The following is a 6,000-nucleotide window of genomic DNA, read 5'->3' on the forward strand; positions in this document are numbered from 1 at the left end:
TGCAGAAGAATGAAAATAGACCCTTTCTTATCTCCTTGTACAAAGCTTAAGTGTAAGTGGATCAAATATATCCACATTAAACCAGATACACTGAAACTATTAGATGAGAAAATAGGGAAAAACTTAGAATACTTAGGCATAGGAAAATAATTTTCTGAACAAAACACCAATGGCCCCTGCTCTAAGGTCAAAGATTAACAAATGAAACTTAATGAGATTGCAAGTTTCTGTAAGGCTTAGGACAGTGTCAAGAAAACAAAACTGCAGCCAACAGAATGGGAAAAGATCATAACCAACTCCACATCAGATAGAGGACTAATATCCAAGGTATAAAAAGAACAGAAAAAGCTAGACACCAGATAATCCAACAACCCTATTAAAAATGCAGTACAGAGCTAAACAAAATGTTCTCAATTGAGGAAAATCCAATAACTGAGAAACATCTAGGAAGTGCTGGACATCCATAGCCATCAGGCAAATCCAAATCATAACAGCCCTGTGATTCCACATCACACCAGTCAGATTGGCCAAGATCCAAATATCAGATGACAACAGATGCACGGAGAGGCTGTGCAGAAAGAGGAACACTTTTCCACTGTTGGTGGGGTTGTAAACTGATAAAACAACTCTGGAAATCAGTCAGGCGATTCCTCCGAATACTGGACATAGTACTACCTGAAAATCCAGCTATTCCACTTCTGGGCATATACCCCAGAGGCACTCCAATATACAACAAAGACGCATGCACCACAATGTTCATAGCAGCACTATTTATGTTACCCAGAAGCTGGAAAGAATCCAGATGCCCTTCAGTAGATGAATGGATACAAAAATTGTGGTACATTTAATCAATGAAGTACTACTCAGCTATCAGAAACAATGACTTAACCAAATTCTTAAGAAAATGGTTGCATCTAGAGAATAGCATCCTGAGTGAGATAACCCAGTCACAAAAGAACAGACATAATATGCAGTCATTGATAATAGGATACTAACCCCAGAAAGCTCAGCCTACCCCAGAAAAAAACTCACAGACTGTGAAATTCAAGAAAAAAAAATAAAACATTATACTCAATCTTCACACACCAAGAAAACTTTGACTACTTCTGGGTTACATCCTGATTTACATGTACTTTTTGCTCATTGTAACTATTAGGACATTAATGCAGAATATCAAACCTTAAAAAAATGCAAAGCACTTACTAAAATGTATTCTTATACATTTTTGTAAAAATGCTTAACATTTGTTCTTCTATCTGTGTTTATTTAGAAAATAAATTTAAAATGGATTAAATCTTAAACAAAATCTCTCTATTACATGAAATATTCCATTTGGTGTTGTAAAGATAGAGATGCTGGTGTGTGAGAAGTAGAAAAAAAAAAGGAAAGAAAAAAAGACTTGAGGAAAGATAGAAATAGGAATGAAAACTGGATAAAAAGGAATAACCAACTCCCTATATTTTCCCTCTAAATGTGTGCTACATCTGCCCCACAGGTGCAAATTTGCAACATGAATGAAAGTGAATTTAGTCTAATGTGAGTGGATTATGAGACCAGTGAAAGGTTGGTCTCAGTGTTTATTTGTATGATGAGATGGACTTTTGGAAATTTAATTGAGAGTATATTAATACCAAAATCGTAAATATAAAAGAGTTTCGTCAATGCGATAAGTATAATTCTTAGTGTTTTATCTCAGTTGTATACCCAGAGTTTTTGAAACCAAATTAGTTACAGTATTTTAGTCATTCTTTAACAAATTTTAAATGTTTAGTTTGTAGTTTTCATTGGATAAAGAGGTGATACCCAAAATATTAGCAAGTTTTTGTAACAGGAAAGATCCAATAATGGAACTGCTAGCTCTTCGATGGGCTGCTGACTTGTAGATTTATCTAATGTACTAATGTAGGCATGGATGGGTGACTTAGTTATAAGGATATATCATCCTCCCATTACAGACATTTTGCAACAGTTTTGTGACCTTGTTACTGATATTTAAATTTGTGTTCAAGTTCTGCTTTGCAATTTAATAACATTTTTTAAGAAAAACAATTTGTTATGTTTGACATTTTTAAAATTTTATTGGATATTCTGAACATTTACATTTCTAACCTTATATCCTCCCCTTTACTCCCCTTTCCTCCTCTCTCAAACTTGTTTTCATGAATTGCATCTCAAATAAAATGACTAAAAACACTAGTTTTTAAACTCTGTGACTTTTTTTGGTACTTTAAAATTGTGTGATTTATTGGCCTTTCTAATCAATATTTGTTGTGCACCTAGGTTTGTCCTTGTAATGATCCAGCCTTTCTAGAAAAGATGGTTTTAACAGTAACACAATCTGCAAGTCCTTGAATATAAAGTAACTCTTTTTTACAATAGACTTCTTGCACATATTCCTGTCTCAACTCTTCTTATTTCAACCCTAGTCACTACTGTCCACAAATTCTGTCTCATTCATACACATTAGTGTCTACTCCTCTTATACATATATCATGATGTTGGATTTCTAGAGATGTAAAAATTTAGAATAATGACAGTTCTTATTTTTCTCATATTTTCTTGGACATACGTTAGGTTGTCAATATGATCTTTGCACTATATTTTAGCCACTTCTTTTGCTCCTCTATGGTATCCATCAGTCACAGGAATAATGTGGAATCACAGGGTTGTTATGATTTGAATTTGCCTGATGGCAAATCTATCTCTCAATCTCTCTCTTTCTAGCTCTTCAAAGACACACACACACACACACACACACACGTATATATATATATATATATATATATATATATATATATGTATATACCATGATTCTTATCTGAGGTTAGTAGGCATGAATATTATGAATATTATGTCTCCCCAGGAAATATGATAGCTCAGGTAGTGAGTGTTTTTTATTGCAATAGTGAAAAACATTTAAAACATGGAACACATGCTATTTTGTTGTATTGGTTCTCACCCTTATGTTAATTACTACCTCCTTATCTCCTCAATGAAACAGAGTCCACTGGGTATCACCCCACCCTGGATCATCTATTCCCAGCAGGTCTAGTCATATCCTCTCCTGCTGAGGCCTAACCAGGGAGGCCAGGAAGAAAAAAAGAGTACTAATATCAATGAACAGAGACTGAGATAGCCCCTGTTTAACTTCCAGAATGCTTCCTGGTCTCCACATGATGTTTGTCAGTCTGTTTCTATACTCTACTGGATGAAGACTCAGGAGACAATAATGCTAGGTTCATACATGCAAGCATAGAAGAGTAGCCAAGTATCATTAATATGGTCTAGTGTGGACTCTCTCCCATGAAATGTATCTCTCTTTGGGATAATCATTGGAGGGCTGTTTCCTCACTGTCTGTTCCATCTTTATCTCTGCACAATATGTAGGCAAGACAAACTTGACGTTCTAACAAGGGCAGTAAGACAACATGAGAATATCTAAGGGATTCAATTTGGAACAAAGTAGGCACAGTATTATTGTTCACAGATGACTTGAAAGTATAAATAGCAGAACTCTAAGTTCTACCAGAAAACTTCCACAGCTGATGAACTCATTCAGCAAGATGCTTGCACAAAAAATTAATAAAAGAAAAATCAGTAGGCCTCATTTGTGCAAATGATATGCTGAGACAGAATTTAAGGTGATAATTCTCCTATAATACCCAAAAATCCTAAAAAAAATTCCTCATATGACTTTAACCCAGCAAGTCAAAGACCTATATAACAGGAACTTCATGTCTATGAAGAAACTGGGGAAGATATCAGAAGATGCAAATATCTACCATGATCCCGGCTGAGCAGGATTAACATAGTTAATTAACTATCTTACCAAAAGCAATTTACAGATTCAAAATGATTTCCATTAAAATTGTAATACAATTATTTAGAGGCAATCTAACATGTTCTGGTGTCTAGAGAGCATATACATATACTTCAGGACAAAAAAACCTGTAAAAAGTATACAAAAAAAGCTTGAAAATAAATTTGTCACTCATAAATATTACTGATTAGTTGATATATACAAAATGTAATGAAAACAAATCAATGTGTACTGATATCAGTTGGTTCAATAGGACTATATACTTTCTGTGCTTCAAAATTTTGATTACCTCTCTAATGTGGAGTAGTTTGAAGGGACCACTCACATTCACACACACACACACACACACACACACACACACACACACACACACACACACACACACACACACAATTCAGAGACAATAAGAAAACCTGGCATCACAGATAACAAGATGTTAAGAGTTTAGTGCTAGTAACTAAGCAAGGGAATCAAACACAACCTGAAAATGACAGAAACAAGGAAGAGACAGCCCAACACACCAGAAAACCAAGATTTGGACATAAAAACAAACTGCATGATAAGGATGATGAAGGTCTTCCAGAGGCACATTAATTACATGAGAACCAGTAAACAAGTTGAAGAAACACATGAGAACCATTAAACACGTATAAGACCTTAAAGAGGCAACAGAAAAATCAGTTAAAGAGCTACAGAAGAATACAACCACACAGGTAAAGGAATTAGAAACAAAAATAGAAAAAAATAATCACAAAAAGAAACAACCCTGGAGATAGTAAACCTCAGAAAGAGATTAGAAGTCATAGACACAAGCATTACCAAAGGAATGCAAGAGATGGAAGAGAGTTTCTAAGGGGCAAAAGATACCACAGTAAACATTGGCACATCAGTCAGAGATAATGCAAAAATCTAAAAGCATTATCCTAAAGCATCTAGTAATTGCAGGACTCAATGAGAAGAGTCAACCAAAGTATAATAATTGTAGAAGAAAATAAAGACTCTCAAATAAAAGTGTCACTAAATATCTTGAACAAAATTTTAGAGGCTAATTCACTAACCTAAAGGAAGAGATGACCATGAACATACAAGAAATCTACAGAACTCCGAATAGATTAGACCAGATAAATAAAATTCCCTCTGACATAAAATAGTCAAAATACCAAATATTCAAAACAAAGAAAGTATAGCAAAAGAGGTATACTCAGCTTGGACTGTATAGCTTAACCTGTCCAGTAAATCTGTGCTTTTACATGTTTAGAACTTTGTTATACATTCCAAATTTTTAAGAATTGTGTCCCTGTTTTGTTTCTCAGAATTGTGTTATTATAGCATGAACTGAATAGGCCATGCATCAGGAACCTATGAAGGTCTTTCTAGATAGGTGGCAATCAGTCAGTATATTCTGGCTTTTTTGAGATTTATTCTAGGCCAATGTTTTTATTTGTCAGGCACAGGCTGAGTCTCAGAGCTTAGTAATGACTGGAAAGTCTATGAGTTTCACTTTTACCATTTTTATGTTTTTAGTGTCTTACATTATACAAATGAGGCTTTTTGCAAAAGTCTCAGAGTCCCCCAAATCCTTGTGTTTATCTATCACTTGTGAAAACCCTAAAGAAGAAAACCACACAAACATAATTCTACTTCTAACAATAAAGTTAACAGGGACCAATAATGGTTCTTTGATATCTCTTAGCATCATTGGATTCATTTCCCCAATAAAGAGACATAGATTATCAGAATGTATACACAATCCGAGTCCAACATTTTGCTGCATACCGGAAACTCCTCTCAGGAACAAACACAAATAGTACCTCAGATTAAAAGGTTAGGAAGAAATTTCAAGGAAAAATGGTACTAAGAAACAATCTAGAGTGGCTATTCTAATACCAAATAAGATAAATTTTCAACCAAAAGTTACCAACATTGTTAAGAAGGACAATTTTGACTAATCAGAGGAAAAGTTCTATCAAGGTGAAGAACTGTGCTCCAAATACAAGAGCACCTACATTTAGTGAAAAAAAAAAAAAAAAAAGAATAAAAATTGACATGATTCCATGCACCCTTTCAAATAACCATGGACGAAGGCTCCTCTTCAAAAACAAAAACAAATCAAAAAGACCACATACACATGAACAATGCCCTACTCAACAATACCATGTTCAAGGAAGAAATAAATAAAA

The sequence above is a fragment of the Micromys minutus genome (genome assembly GCF_963924665.1).
Source record: "Micromys minutus genome assembly, chromosome: X".
NCBI lineage: Eukaryota > Metazoa > Chordata > Mammalia > Rodentia > Muridae > Micromys > Micromys minutus.